General features: G+C 42.6%; 1 long non-coding RNA gene across 1 annotated transcript; it reads right to left on the reverse strand.

The window, feature by feature from the left end:
* Positions 1 to 1,040: 1,040 nt before the first annotated feature.
* LOC127653713 (uncharacterized) lies at positions 1,041 to 13,728 on the reverse strand. Its single transcript, XR_007971859.1, has 3 exons — positions 13,678 to 13,728; positions 11,966 to 12,104; positions 1,041 to 1,714 (listed from the first exon to the last, which is right to left on the reverse strand). It is a non-coding gene; the product is annotated as an uncharacterized LOC127653713 (long non-coding RNA).
* Between the last annotated feature and the right edge of the window lie 3,255 nt (positions 13,729 to 16,983).

Consider the following 16,983-nt stretch of genomic DNA (forward strand, 5'->3'; position numbering starts at 1 on the left):
TGTAATTTAGTTTTATTGCCCAGTTGACAGCCCTAATGGACATGCATTAAAGAGTGATCTGAAGTAAATACTTATAGTGAAAAGAACTTAAATACTGATCTGTTTGTGACCCAGAGTAATTATATTGCTTTAGAAGACAATTTAACCACTGGAGTCTACTTTTACTATGACTGTCTGTGCTTTTTGGAGCTTTAAAGTGCTGATCACCATCCACTTGCATTGTATGGACCTACAGAGCTGAAATATTCTACTAAAAATCTTTGTTTGTGTTCTGCTGAAGAAAGAAAGTCATAATAGGATGTTTTGCAGTGAATGTCTTTGCTGAATTAAACAATGTATTTTTCCCTTTAATTCAGTGAATGTCATTTAGAGGTATTTTTAAAAGATGATTTTGTCCTCTTTATAGTTAGTAAGCACATTTAATACAACCTTTTAAATCAGGGCACAAGCTGAATAATCGGCTAAGAGCAAATTATTAATCAATGCAATAATCGCCAAATAGTTCGACTAATCGTTCTAATAGTCGTTATATTAATCGATTATCAAAATAATGCAGCACTAATGCATTATATATTGACATTGACAGAACTTAATTAAATTGTACATCATTTGTCAATTCAGTGGCCCTGCTATGCATTGAAAAATTAACATCATGATTATTGAACCTGAATATTCTTTTTCTAATATTTACTTTATTATCTAGTCTAGTGCTTCTTACAGTGTATGCTAAAAATCCTAGATTGCAGGAAATCAAATAATGAAAATTAGTTGTCAATGCCACAGTTTGCAAGCAAAATAATTACCATGTCTTGTCCATCCTTAACATAAAATTAAATGATAATAAATGCTAGTCCTTAAAATAAATCATTCTCAATTCAGTGTCATTGTCTTGTATTGTAGCATTATTGATTATGTTGTTACCCTCACACTGTGATCGGCTCAATATGATTAATGTGATTATGATTTCAAAGAGATTGTTTATGATGCACAACCATCAAATATGTTCAGGAAGAAGGAAAACAGAAACAAACAGGGAAGAGTCTACAAATGGCTTTTAATGGATCTGGTAGCACAGACAAATATTCAGTAAGACTCTTTCACAATTGAAAAGGCTCAAGTGTCTAGCCAAGCTCAATTTACTGTAAACTGTAAACAATAGATGTGACTTTAATGTTGATTAATGGTGACTGTGCGTTTTCTTTAAAAATACTTGTTGTGCATTGTTTGATGAAGGTATCTATTGTTGCACCATTTTTAGAATCAACCATATTTTGATTCCTCTCTTAATATAAAGAATAAAATAAAAATAATTATTTGCATGATGCCTGAATTCCCTTACAGTCCTGACATTTTCCTGTATTTAAAATGTAATAATTGTGGAGCCTCTCTTGGTTAGCATCCCAAAACCTCACCAAGCAATAATAAAAAACAAACAAATGCAAAAGCAGAAAAAGGTAATTCAGAATAAAAAATTTTTTGAGTATCTCCAGTATTTTGAATGAAAACATGGCAAATGAGCTGATTCATAAAATAGTTTGTTGAGCATATTTGTTTTCTGACACAATCAAATCAATGATTTAAATTTTTTCCAAGCATAACTGTAATATGCTTAAGTAAATTAATAATGTGCCCAAAAAGGTGTCCTGGTCTCGGTCCAGATGTGGGATCACTGTTGTCCAGGACTATCTTGATTTGACTCTTATTTCTTTGGATGCTGTTTTAAAGAAGAAACAAATCTTTTGTAAAACATAAAATATGAAACATTTTTCTTAATTGTGCCATGGCAATCAAATCAGCATTTGTATGGTTTATAAGTATTATTTATTAAGTATTATTATAAAAATTATAATAGTAATAATTCTGTCATTAATTACTCATCATCATGGCATTCCAAACATACATGCTGCCATTTGGAATATATGTAATACAAAAGGATATTTTTTGAAGAATCTTTATGCAGACCATGTCTGTCAAACACCAACAAGGACAAAAACAACTAAAATAAAGGATCATTAAAAGCAGTCCATGTAACTTTTGCACTATTTTCAAAGTCTTCTGAAGCCATATGATACGTTTATGTGAGGAAAGACTGAAATTTAACAAATTATTCCATGATAATCTTCCCCTCTGGCAAAACTATGAAATCTCATTATTGTCTGCATTCAGACTCAAAAGTGGCACATTGAATATGTGGAATGGAGATTGGGATTTGGGAGCTTCAGCAGAGAGGAAGATTTTCAGTGAATAACTGCTTGAATTTGATTCTTTAATGGGTTTGTGGTGATAAAAAAAAAATAAAAAAACCTGCATGAAGACACTTCAAAAACGTTCAGCTTTTAAATAATAAGAGAACACCGGTTTAGAACAACATTAGGGTGTGTGGTTGATGGAATTTTTATTTTTGGGGTGAACTACTCTGCCCGGAGCTAAATGCAAAGGCGAAACACAGTTACATTTACATTTGGCAGACGCTTTTATCCAAAGCGACTTACAGTGCACTTATTACAGTGACAATTCCCCTGGAGCAACCTGGAGTTAAATGTCTTGCTCAAGGACACAATGGTGGTGGCTGTGGGGATCGAACCAGCGACCTTCTGATTACCAGTTATGTGCTTTAGTCCACTACGCTACCACCACTCCTTAGAATATGTTCTGTACCTTTGCAGACAGGTTTGGGTCAACAATCCTCAGAATCAGAGAAAATATAGTGAGACTATTTAACAATCAACATTTGGCAGGACAATCGCTATTTTCTCAGTTTCGACATTATGGCTTTGTATGGCAATGTTCCTTTAAGGTTTCTCCACAGTTCCATGGCTAGTTGATGAGCAGTACCCCACGATCCCTACCAACTAGTTGAAATACCACCCCACCAAGGAGGGTGTAATTTGAAGCTCCCCATTGAGAGTTGTTCAATAAATGCAGTGAATAATTTGCATATTCAGTCATTAAAAACCCAGACAGCTCTTAACCTCACCAAAGTGCAACCTATGGTTTTCAGAGGGAATAAAAGGGATGGAAGCTCTATATCTCTGCAAAGCAAGCTACATGCCAGGACCTAATGGAATTTCCCCACAGACCTTATGTCATATCGAATTAAAACACACCACAAATCACAAAGGCTCTTTTTGTAATGATCTCAGGAGGGTATTGGATATAAATGATATACATGTCTTGATTTCATTTTCATCTCTACACATGAGCAGCAAAGCACATCTAAGGGATTAGATCTAGAACTGAAAACCATAGTGCTGCTGGCATTGAATTGTAAGAAGAGTAGTAGGCCCTCACCTCTGAGACCCGATTATTAGATTTTCAGAATAATGGGGCATGAGGTATACCTGTGCACAAATCTTATCAGACTAAGCTGCAGCACCTTTGCTCTCTAATAAGCATTGGCTCACAGGCCTGCACTTCTGTGATTTCAGTGTCAGAGATTGAACAGGGTTTGGTTCCCAAGAGACCAAACACAGCAAAGTCACTGCTGTAGCCTCCTCTACCCCTACCTTTATTGCAAATGTGTTTCTATGGGAATAATTGTCAGACTCTGACCCGAGTCGATTTGTCTTTATTTCCTGGAACCTTATATTGTGGTGCACTTAAGAGAAGTGCGGGATAGCCTGCGCTCTCAGAGATGGCTCGCTAAACTTTATGGCCCGAAATTATACCATATCATTTGGCATGAGGGTTAGTAAATGGGAATAAAACAATTAACATGAGAATGCACAATTTAATGTCTGAAAGCACATTTGGGCAGAAATTGTAGCACTATATACAGAACAGAGCACAAATAACTTCAGCATGGAAATAATAACCTTGGAGCCATTTAGAGATAATGCACTGGCCATCTGCACAGTGATTTGTTTTTACCTTGAAAGTAATCTAGTTAGAACCAGGAAGTGGTTGTTTGTACTGTTCAAGTCCATAAGTACATGTACAGTATGTGTTTATATGTAAACAGTGCCCCAAAAACATTTTTGGACACTTAAATATTTCTGGATGCCATTGCATTAAATACAAAACATCAATCCAAGGGGCATCTGCAAAGCAAATTATGGTAACTTCACGTCAACCAACTTGTTTTAAAGTAATTTTTATTGGATGTCAGTTTCCCTCAAGTTTTCACAGATGTCCTAGCAGAGTAACCAAAGGTGTAGTTCATCACATTAAAGGGTTAGTTCACCCAAAATGAAAATTCTCTCATCATTTACTCACCCTCATGCCATCCCAGATGTGTATGACTTTCTTCTGCTGAACACAAATTAAGACATTTAGAAGAAAATCTCAGCTCTGTAGGTCCATCCAATGCAGTAAATGGGTGCCAAAATTTGAAGCTCCAAAATCCACATAAGGGCAACATAAAATTACTCCAGATGACTCTGGTGGTTAAATCCATATCTTGTGAAGTGATATGATAAGAAACAGAAAGTGAGACATGATCAATATTTAAGTAATTTTTCCTTCACTTTCACTTTCTCTTCTGTTTTTGGTGATTCACATTCTTTGTGCATATCGCAACCTACTGGGCAGAGAGGAGAATTTATGGCAATAAATGACATAAATATTGGTCTGTTTCTCACCCACACATATCCTGTCATATTTGAACACATGGATTTAACCACTGGAGTCATATGGATTACTTTTATACTGCCTTTATGTGGATTTTGGAATGGGTTTTCAAATTTTGGCACCCATTCACTTGCATTGTATGGACCTACAGAGCATAAATATTCTTCTATAAATCTTAATTTCTGTTTTGCATGAGAAAGAGAGTCATTCACATCTGGGATGGCATATGGATGAGTAAATTATGAGAGAATTTAATTTTTGGTTGTCATCTTCCGCAAGAACATGACCAACCAAAAAGTGACAATACCTTCTCATTTACTTTATTTTAATTCGGGGAGGCTCGGGGTTTGATTGTTGCACTAATGTGGTTTTTTAATTCTATTTTTGACACACAATCTAATATTTCTAATATGTCAAAATGTTAATATGAGTGGATTGTCTCTCTCCATGTGGAATGTGAGTTGGGGCACCCCATAAAAACAAGGAAGGTTATGTCTCTTCTTAAACGTAAGAAATATGATATAGTGTTTCTTCAAGAAACGCATCTTTCCACTCTGGAAGCTGAAAAACTTGGGAAGATATGGGGTGGACATGTTTTCTTTAGTGCTAGCTCAAGTAGTCATTACAGTCATTACATTATAAGTAAAACTACAATTCAAATGTCAATTCAAACAGATTAAAGATAAATTAGGAAGAGTAATTGTTGTTTTAGCAGAAATTCTGCGGCAAAGTCTGATTTTGGCTAATATTTACACACCTAACGCTGATGATCAGGGCTTTTTATGATCTAGAAGAGATGTTGCAACCGGCTGGCACCCCTCATGATATACAATTGGGAGGAGACTTTAATCTTTTGATGGACTCAGTTCTTGATCATAGTGAAGCAAAAGTGTGTAAGCCACCTAGAGCAACACTGATGATTCACAAGATGTTTAAAAATCTTGGTCTTACAGATATTTTTAGACTTTTGAACTCATCCGGTATGAACAATAGTTTTTTTTTTATAAGTCTATAAGATTTATTCTAGAATATATATATATATATTTTTTTATATGTATCTAATCCCTCATTTCATCTGTTGTTTATTGCTCAACTGGAAACATCTTAGTCTCAGCTCACACCCTGGTGAGTTTAGAGATGTTGCCACATACAGAGAAAAATAAATCATATAGTTGCTGCCTTAATGTATCCCTGTTTCAAATCCTGAATTCCAACAAATGTTAAAGGCTGAAATCAATGTTTATTTGGAGACCAACTGGTCCTCAGTATCCTCTGTGGGCGTGGCTTGGGAGACACTTAAGGCGGTTCTTAGGGGTTGGATCATACATTATGCCTCATTCACCAAAAAATCCAAAGCACGAGAACTCGTGGAGTTGGAAGGGAATATTAAAAGTGTTGAGCCAGAGCTGAAGCACTGAATATTGTCTGATGGCCTCAAAGAACTGACCCAACTGCAATACAGATATAACACTATTTTGTTGTGGAAGGTGGAGTTTTGGCTATTCAGGGCAAGACAGTCATACTTCAAGTCAGGGGAAGAGCAGGGAAGCTTCTGGCTAAATATATAAAACAGAGAGAGTCTTTTTCTATGATTTGCTGGTGGTGAAATATTTACCTCGGCCATTGATATAAAAAAGGCTTTTAAAGAATTCTATCTTGATCTCTATAGTTCCAAGTCTTCGTCATCTGATGAAGATATTAGAAATTTGTGGAACCATTAGAACTCCCTAAACTGACGACTGAGCAAAGAAATTCTCTTGAATCTGAGATAACCTTGGAGGAGCTTGGCGAGGTGTGGCACATAAGCTTCTGCTTTACGCAGATGATATTTTGTTATTCGTCTCCAAAGAAACTAGATCTATGTCATGTCTCAACAGAATTATTCATTCCTTTTCTAAATTATCAGCATACAGAGTTAATTGGTCTAAATCCGAAGCTTTGGCTCTGACAGCGTACTGCCGGTAACAGCTTTTCAGCCAGGCACCTTCCAGTGGCCCAAACAGGGCATTAAGTATTTGGGTATTGTTATGCTTGAGTAACGAGGCAGACGAGGAGATGCGGATCCAAACGCAGTCTGAACTTTATTGCGTGAACCAAACAGGAAAACACAAAGGAACAACCCACGATGGGGAAATGAAACATAAAGTAGTAAATTAAACACGACGTAAGCAAACAGGGGACTCGAGGAGGAAACACACACCAGGTTGACATCAAACAACGATCGACAAAGACTGAACAAAGACACGGGTATAAATACACAAACAAGGGAAAAAGGGGCCAATGAACTAACAGAACTCAAACAAGATAATAAGGTGATTAACAGAAGCAAACGGCAAACTAATGAGGGCAGGTGAAAACAATGACAGGGAACACTAACGCTAACAGAGGACTATGGAGTTACATAAGGGACTAAAGTGAAAACTAAGAAGTGCAAAAGTGACAAGATGGAAAACAAGAGGGCAACAGTGAAACAAGACAGGGTAACCGCTACATAGCTCCCTCAAGGATCGGATACCAGACGATCCTTGACAACAAACAACAAAAGACAAAAATCCACAAGGACAACATGAGGGCACCAGGGGCAAACAGACAGTACAAGTGGGCACATGGGCAGACAGGCAGACCAGGGGGCACACTGGGCAGGCAGGAAGTCCGGGGGCACAGAGGGCAAGACAGGCAGGTCCGGAGGTGCCAGGGGCAGATAGGAAGTCCGGGGGAAATGAGACAGTCCACGAGGGCACTAAGTGGAGATGAGGGTTAGGGGCCCAGGGAGGTATCGACCGGGCAGGGACAGGTTTTGATGGTCTGGGAGCTGGCCACCGGGCAAGGACAGGTTTGGGGAACCTGGGAGGAGGCCACTGGACGGGACTGGGTCAGGAGGCCAGGAGGGAGGACTCAGGACGGAACAGGGTCAGGAGGCCTGGGTGGAGGCCACAGGACAGGGACTGGATCAGGGGGCCTGGGAAGAGGCCACGGACTGGGGCTGGGTCAGGAGGTCTGGGGAGAAGCCACAGGACAGGGACTGGGTCAGGGGGCCTGGGAAGAGGCCACAGGACGGGAACAGGGTCAGAAGCCCTGGGAGGAGGCCACAAGACAGGGACCGGGTCAGGAGGCCTGGGAGGAGGCCACAGGATAGAGGCCGGCTTTGGTGGCCTGGGAGGTGGTCAGGGCCAAGGGCCGGTTCAGGGGACCTGGGAGATGACCACAGGACAGAGGCCGGTTTTGGTGGCCTAGGAGATGGAGTGGCCACAGGGGAGGCCGGGCGGAGCCGCGTGAGGCGGAGCCAAGGAGGACCTCTGAGGCGGAGCCGAGGGAGGTGATGGCTCAGAAGGCCCAGAAGGCGGAGCTGAGGGAGGCTCAGGAGGTGGAACCGAAGGAGGCTCAGGAGGCGGAGCCGGGGTAGGCGGCGCCGTGGGAGGCTCTAGGAGCCGAGACCAGGAAGACTCTGGAGTCTCTGGGGGCAGAGACGTAGGAGGCTCTGAGGGTGGAGCCGCCGAAGGCTTGAGTGGCTTGAGAGGCGGTGCCGGAGGAGGCTCGGGAGGCGGAGCCATAGGAGGCTCGGGAGGCTCTGAGGGCGGAGCCGCCGAAGGCTTGAGTGGCTCGAGCGAGGCGGAGCCGTGAGGGAGGCTCGGGAGGCTCTGAGGGCGGAGCCGCCAAAGGCTTGAGTGGATCGAGAGGCGGAGCCGTAGGAGGCTCAGGGAGGCTCTGGAGGCGGAGCCGGCAGGGAGGCTCTGGAGGTGGAGCCGCGAGGAGGCCCCTGTGAGGCGGAGCTGCAGGAGGCTCGAGAGGCTCTGGGGGCGGAGCCGGAGGGAGGCTCAAGAGGCTCTGGGGGCGGAGCCGTAGGGAGACTCTGGGGCGGAGTCCTGGAAGGCTCGGAGAGGCGGAGCCCTGGAAGGCTCGAGAGGTTCGAGAGGCGGAGCCCTGGGAGGCTCGAGAGGCTTGAGGGGCGGAGCCCTGGCAGGCTCGGAGAGGCTTGAGGGGCGGAGCCCTGGCAGGCCTCGAGAGGCTTGAGGGGCGGAGCCCTGGCAGGCTCGAGAGGCTTGAGGGGCGGAGCCCTGGAAGGCTTGAGAGGCGGAGCTCTGGGAAGCTCAGGGGGCGGAGCTCTGGAAAGCTTGGGAGGCTTGAGAGACGGAGCCCTGGAAGACTCGAGAGACTTGAGGGGCGGAGCCCTGGAAGACTCGAGAGACTTGAGAGGCGGAGCCCTGGAAGGCTCGAGGGGCTTGAGGGGCGGAGCCCTGGTAGGCTCAAGAGGGTTGAGAGGCGGAGCCCTGGAAGGCTCGAGAGGCTTGAGAGGCGGAGCTCTGGGAAGCTCGGAGGGCGGAGCTCTGGAAAGCTTGGGAGGCTTGAGAGGCGGAGCCCTGGAAGGCTTGAGGGGCGGAGCCCTGGTAGGCTCGAGGGGCTTGAGAGGCGGAGCCCTAGAAGGCCCGAGAGGCTTGAGAGGCGGAGCTCTGGGAAGCTCGGAGGGCGGAGCTCTGGAAAGCTCGGGAAACTCGGACGGCGGAGCTCTGGAAAGCTCGAAACTCGAAGGCGGAGCTCTGGAAAGCTCGAAACTCGGAAGGCGGAGCTCTGGAAAGCTCGAAACTCGGATGGCGGAGCTCTGGAAAGCTCGGAAACTCGGATGGCGGAGCTCTGGAAAGCTCGAAACTCGGATGGCGGAGCTCTGGAAAGCTCGAAACTCGGATGGCGGAGCTCTGGAAAGCTCGAAACTCGGATGGCGGAGCTCTGGAAAGCTCGAAACTCGGAGGCGGAGCTCTGGAAAGCTCGAAACTCGGAAGGCGGAGCTCTGGAAAGCTCGGAGGAGGAGCCCTGGAAGACTCGAGAGGTGCTGGCTCTTGGACGCATCGAGGCTTCTGGTGCTGGCTCTTGACGGTCATGGCTACTGGCACTGGCTCTTGGACGGTCATGGCTACTGGCTCTGGCTCTTGGACGGTCATGGCTACTGGCACTGGCTCTTGGACGGTCATGGCTACTGGCACTGGCTCTTGGACGGTCATGGCTACTAGGCACTGGCTCTGGGACGGTCGATGGCTACAGGCGCTGGCTCTGGGATCGGTCGAGGCTACAGGCGCTGGCTCTGGGACGGTCGAGGCTACAGGCGCTGGCTCTGGGACGGTCGAGGCTACAGGCACTGGCTCACTGGACGCTCGAGGCTAACGGCACTGGCTCACTGACGCCTGAGGCTACAGGCTCTGGCTGGGTCACCGCGGGCATGTGCCGGCTTAGGCTCGCCGGGCGCTGAGGGCAGAGCCAAGGGGGTTTAGGGCATGGGGCTGAGGCTGGCGGAGGCTGGAGCAGCAGAGACCATCCCTTCTCCTCCTCCTCCGGCTGATGCGACTGGCGAGGCTGGGATGCTGTTCCTGGTCAGCGTGGGTTCAGGCTCGCTGGCCGTGGTTGACGACCGACTCAGGCTTGCTGATGGTAGAGGCCGTAGGCGCTGGTTCGCTCACTGTGACATACGCGGTCGCTGGCTCGCTCACTGTGACATACGCGGCCGCTGGCTCGCTCACTGTGACATGCGTGGCTGCTGGCTCGCCACTGTGACATGCGCGTGCTGGCTCGCCTGGCTGGCGCTGGCTCGCTGTGACAGGCGCGGGTTCTGGCTCGCAGACCGGGCAGGCGTGGGCTCTGGCTTGCAGACCGGGTAGGTGTGACAGGGGAGCCCCGGACAGCTGAAGGGTCTCCACAGTGGGTGGAGGGGTAGGGTCCTCCTCCACGACGCCCACGGTGAGCTGTGAGCCGCAAACTAGTAGGGTCGCCTCCAGGAAGTCGCGAGAGCGCCCAGCCGCGGCGCTGCCTGTGGCAACCGCCCCTCAGCCGCTCAGATTGCCCCTAAAGAAGGCCACCAAGGCTGAGTCCGGGAAGTCTGAGACACTCGCCAGGTTCAGGAAATCGTGGATGTGGTCTTCAATGGGGCGGTCCTCTTGCTTTAAGCAGAGCAGATGGTAGTTCGCGACGCTGGACTGCTGGATCCATGGGTGGGTCGATCGTTCTGTTATGCTTGAGTAACGAGGCAGACGAGGAGATGCGGATCCAAACGCAGTCTGAACTTTATTAGCGTGAACCAAACAGGAAAACACAAAGGAACAACCCACGTATGGGGAAATGAAACATAAAGTAGTAAATTAAACACAACGTAAGCAAACAGGGGACTCGAGGAGGAAACACACACCAGGTTGACATCAAACGACGATCGACAAAGACTGAACAAAGACACGGGGTATAAATACACAAACAAGGGAAAAAGGGGCCAATGAACGAACAGAACTCAAACAAGATAATAAGGTGATTAACAGAAGCAAACGGCAAACTAATGAGGGCAGGTGAAAACAATGACAGGGAACACGAACGCTAACAGAGGACTATGGAGTTACATAAGGGACTAAAGTGAAAACTAAGAAGTGCAAAAGCGACAAGATGGAAAAACAAGAGGGCAACAGTGAAACAAGACAGGGTAACCGTTACAGGTATTGAGGGGAACAGGCATGGCCTCCGGGCTCCTCTAAGGAACCTGATGATCAGGTTGTGCTTCCCTAACGACTTACCATCCCACTGCGTCGTGGTGAGCCGCAATGGTGCCTATATATACATACAGGCTGAATACATACAGCCTCTCCTGCAGGAATGAGAGCATTGACCTGAATGTACACTTCTGTGGGTCTTCAGATCGGGGAGAACATCAATTTGCAAAAAAGAATGCAAAATGGGTAGAATGCGCGGCTAGAGTGGCTTTCCCCTGGAAGAAGGAAAGCCGTGACCGCAACGTTGCCATGGTCATGTTCTCGCAGTGAGAACCTCGCAGTGAGAACAACCGCTTGGCTTCGAAGAAAAAATCTGTCTGAACAGACGCACGCATCCCTCCTTTTATACCCATATGTCCGGGGGAGGGGCATGCAAATTCTGTTCGCCAATTCTCATTGGCCTTTTCTCAAAGATAAGAGGTAACCGAGGCTCTCAAGATAGACCCCTAGTGTCACTACATAGGCACAATGTTGAATGAGTGACAGAAGGGGAACCCTTTTTCTTATTTGTTGGTTAATTTGTCTATGTCATCTAATATTTTCTTTGGACACTCTGTTTATATGTGTGTCTGTTGTTATTCAGTGTTTGACCACTGGGATGTATGTTGGGTGACAGGAAGGAGGGGAGCATATATTGATAAAATTTTATTCCGTGTTTTCATGTGCTGTTTGTGTTATTTTGAGTATGGAATCAATACAAATTGATAATGACAAAAAAACATACATTTTTAAGTAAAGCATCCAAATACTTTTTGGGGTCACTGTATATATAATGTATAAAGTGTGTCTATAAAACTGCACTGAAAGAGCCAGAAGGAAGCTGAATTTAAGGACAAAAAAGATTGCTTGTCCTCACTTCTGTGTTGCAAAATACTCACAGCAGCACTTAGAGCTTGTTCAATATCAGCAATAATATCCTCCTCATCCTCCAGGCCCACAGACAGACGAATAAGAGTATCACTGATGCCCAGCTCCTTCCTTTCATTCTCACACACTGAAGCATGAGTCATTATTGCACTGAAAAATATAGAAAGTGCACCATGGGAAATGGAATGTGAATGAGATATTCCCCCAAATGAGGTTATTGAACCCCTCGATTCATTGATTGATTGATTGATTGATTGAAATCTGTGTTCCAGGATAAATTATGGTAATGCTTGCCATGGTAAAAAAAACAAAAAAAACAAGAATGACTTGGTGACCAATAATTAACAGTTCAGAGTTCTGAAATACGTAACTGAGATTCTAGTGAATTACTTTTGACTGAATTTTACTGACCACAAGTCTGTCATTATGCTCTTTAATAAACCATCTGTTTATATGGAGTACCTTGAGTATCTTTGTATTTACATTGAAGTCCAACTGATATAGCCTAAAGATATGTTCCATTCTTTGTGTTACTTTCTTTCTTCTGCTAAACACAAATGAAGATTTTAGAAGAATATCTCAGCTCTGTAGATCTATTCAATGCAAGTGAATGATGGCCAGAAATCTGAAGCTCCAAAAGGACATAAAGGCAGCCTGAATGTAATCCATAAAACTCCAGTAGTTAAATCCATACCTTCAGAAACTATATGATAGGTCTGGGTGAGAAACAGATCAACAGATCCATCAATATAAGTCCTTATACACTATATACTATAAATTCTCCTCCTTGCCTAGTAGGTTGGTGATATGCAAGAAGAATGTGAATAGCCAAAAACAAAAGGAGAAGAATGTAGAGGAGATAATAGTAAAAAAGGAACTTATTAATATCAATCTGTATCTCACCCACAGTTATTATATCAGCTAAGAAGATATGGAATTAACCACTGGAGTTATGGATTACTTTTATGCTGCCGTTATGTGCTTTTTGAGCTTCAAAGTTTTGGTCATTAATCACTTGCTAATCACTTGAGGACCTATTGAGCGGAGAAATCTTTGTTTGTGTTCTGCTATAGAGAGAAAGTCATACACATCTGGGATGGCATGAGGTTGAGTAAATGATGAGAATTTAAATTTTAGGGTGAAATATCCCTTTAATGAGTCTTGTTGGCTACATTTTCACCAAATTCCCAACTGATGCAAAGGCACATTTCTTGTTTCGTTAAAATTGAGGAATTCAGATTATTCTAAATGAGCTGAGTTCATTCCTGCTATCAGTCATTAACATAATACACTCCAAACCATCTCCAAATTAGGCCTCACACAGCAGTCTCTAAAGAGAACAGCAAGATTAAGCCAAATATAAAAAAATGTACATAAGCCATATATTTCATATATTCATCATTTTTGTTACTCTGAAATAAGACTAATTGTAGGGCTATAATTAGTTATAACATTTTTACTAATAAAATATATCTAAGGTCACAAAGAACCTGTGAAGTGGTTTGAGATGGGTTTTAAATTTTCACACTCAAGAGTAACTCACACATATGTTCATATGCACAGTTAATGAATGAGAACCACTGTTATTACTTTTAGTATAAAAATTTGTAAAATGACACTGAAAAAAATGTATTGTTTAGCAGCAAGTGTCAAAAGTGTGCTCTGGATTTACACCACATCTTAAAAGTCAGTGGATTGGGACAGTAGTGCATTTAGTACTTACGGGTGCTCAGCTAGACTCTCGTAACCACCTAGACTTTCAGCAAGCGCAAAACAACTGTAATGCAGAGCACAAAATAGATTCTTATTATAAATCAGTATCTCTTTCAAACAACATGTCACTGATCTGCCTTGAAGACTAAATTACCTTTAGATTGCTAAGGAAAGCTGTGGCATGTTCAAGTTTTCCTTTGATGTAGAAGGTGATCATCCCAGGACAGCCTGTGCATTGTTTCTTTGTTAGCTCATGTTGAGGGTGTGATGGAAGACCTGACCGAGGAAAAGAGCAAAGTCAATCAAGTCTGGTTCAGAATCACATTTCTGAGGAATACGGTTCAAGAATGCCCCCTAGCATCTGAGTATAATGCTCAAGCACCTGTACTGGGTTTTATAATCACACAGTACTATTAGTGACCTGTGTATTTGTTTGAATGTTTACATACTTTCTCCTTAATTATTAAATTGATAGGGGTTTTGGGGCAATTATTAATTGTTATTTACAGTCATGATAATGGCTCTATCATAGACACCTGGGAAGATGACTTTGTCCACCCGTGGGTCGGCCTCTAGAAACTGTGCCGCAGCCAGTGCATTCTTAAAGTGCTGCTTCATTCTCAAGTGAAGTGTCTTCAGACCTCGATTGCACATATAGCAGTCAAATGGAGAGGGCACAGCTCCAAGGGCTGAAATATAGAGAGAAAGAGAAAACTGAAAATAAAAATTCCTCAAACAGTTTTTATGACATACCTCTGCTCTACAGTTGACTTTTTTTTTTCTCTGGGCTTTGCATTTTGAAAATCACTTGAAGACTTAAGGAAATTTTACATTCGGCTCAGCAATGAGTGCACAGGTTATGACAATAATGACATTTTACCAACGGAGTTTAGAACAGGATATTGCATTCAATTGAAGAGTAGTAATGTCTTTTCAAGTGAATGAAAGGCATTTTTGTGTCTTGCAAAAGACCTCCAACAGGTCAGACATACAATAGAGAACTTATAACTTGCTAGAATTCCTTGTTTGTTAAGTTACAGCTGTCTATATAAGGCCTGTTTTCTCTTAAGTTAAAACAAATATATTTTCTGCATAGTTCTTTATATTATAAGTTAGAACTGAACCTTTAACAATATTTTCTTATAGGCTCAGTCAGCCTATGATTCTTTGGACTTGCAATTACCTGATTAAAAAAATTAAACAAGAGCTGTCAGTTTCTGACACATAAACAGACATGCTTTTAATGCCCATTAAGGTTTAGTGACCTCCTGAGATCTGAGGTCTTTGTGTCACCCAAAAAAGACAGCAGATGGTTCTTTAACAGCAAATAATATGACAACAAAAATAAAGTATTTTGAGGAATCCATTTATCATAAATTCTATATTATGTCACACTTTTTAAATGCCTTGAGAGAGTCTGTTGCCAAAGAAAATAACAATTCAAAGCTATAAAAAGCCAACTTGTTGCAAGACAAATGTGTCTACAAAACAACATCTTTTTATTAGACCTGTCTATTAATTTGGCATTACTTCAAAGGGTCAAAATCTTTTCCATTGATATCACAGGCAATAAGTTTTTACAGCCCTTCTGATCTCAAGTCTCAAAGTTTGACCTCGTTTCATTAATTCAGTCAGCCACAAAGCAGCTGTTTGCATATAGAAAAATATGAGGATGTTATTGGCAAGATTATTATACTTAAACCTGAAAGGTTTCGATGTAGATTTAGGCCATGTGATTTATTAGTGTCTTACCATTCTGCAAAAATGTCAGTCGCTCATTGAGGTCTTCACGGTTAAGAGAAATCAGCCCCATGACAACATCGCTGTGTCCTAGAATTACATTTATACTTTAAATTTCATCTACTTAATTTATATTAAATAAAAGGATAATCAATTTTGTCATTTGTGTTTTTACCATTCATGTATTTTGTTGTGGAGTACATGCAGATGTCTGCTCCAAGAGCCAGGGGCGCTGTTAAGATAAAACATTTTTAAATATTTTTAAAGGGATAGTTCACCCAAAAATTAAATTTCTCTCATCATTTACAGACTCTTATTCCATTCCAGATGTATATTATATTCTTTCTTCTGCAGAACAAAAATGAAGATCTTTAGAAGAATATTTCAGCTCTATAGGTCCATAAAATGTGTGAATTGGGATCAAAAAGAACAAAGGCGACATAAAGATAATCCATACCACTCCAGTGGTTTAATCCATGTCTTCTGAAGCGATTCAACTGATTCTCGGTGAGAACCGACCAAAATAGAACTTCTTTTTTACTATAAATCTTGACAGTCTCCTTGGCAATCACGATTTCAAGCTCAATTACACTTCCTAGTGCCAACTAGCATTCTGTGTATGCGTCGAGCACTAGGGAGCGCAATCGAGCTTGAAATAATGATCGTGCCTTGCAACTGTAATGACAATATATACAGTGAAAGAGGTTTTATTTAGTGTCTTTTCTCACCCAAAACCACTTAGGTGACTTCAGAAGACATGGATTAAACCACTGGAGTCGTATAGATCACTGGAGTCGTACAGATTACTTTTATGCTGCCTTTATGTGCTTTCTGGAGCTTCAACGTTTTGGTCATCATTCACTTGCATCTTATGGACCTACAGAGCTGAGATATTCTTCTAAGAAAATCTGCTTGTGTTCAGCAGTAGAAAGAAACTCATACACATCTGGGATGGCATGGGGGTGGGGAGTAAATAATCAGAGAATTTAAATTTTGGGGTTAAAAATTCTTTATATCAATATCTAATTTCTAAAGGGTAATTACATCCCTGCTATTGGATCATTTGATTCAATTAAACACGTGTCATGTACCAACCGATCTCATGAAAATAATTTCCGAGTTGGCTATTTAGTGTGGTCTCGCACAATGTTGTTCGCATAAACTCATAAGACTTCATCACGTGCAAATTCCCGGATGCCTAATGCGGAAGTAAGCACGAGTTCCGCACACGAGGCGTTAAGGAAATACTTATTAGGACATAATATTATGCCCTTACCTAAACCACTTATCTAAACTTAACCAATCAGTTGAATGTGTAAACACGATAGGAAGCTGTTGTGTGTGACAGAAACAAGTAATTGTAGCATTTTGATGGAAACAATGTCCAGTGACAACATTGGCTGTAGTGAAAGTCGTAGGAATTCAAACGAGTGCAGTCACACAATCTCATACTGAATTAGCCAAATTTAGAAATCATACAAATTCTGTCGATTTCAGCTGTGAGAGTGTGTTGTTTGTTCAGTGTTTATTAAAATACCCTTATTTAGTGTTTAAAAATAAAGTTTGTTCCCAAGTC

The sequence above is a fragment of the Xyrauchen texanus genome, chromosome 13 (genome assembly GCF_025860055.1).
Source record: "Xyrauchen texanus isolate HMW12.3.18 chromosome 13, RBS_HiC_50CHRs, whole genome shotgun sequence".
NCBI classification, from domain to species: domain Eukaryota; kingdom Metazoa; phylum Chordata; class Actinopteri; order Cypriniformes; family Catostomidae; genus Xyrauchen; species Xyrauchen texanus.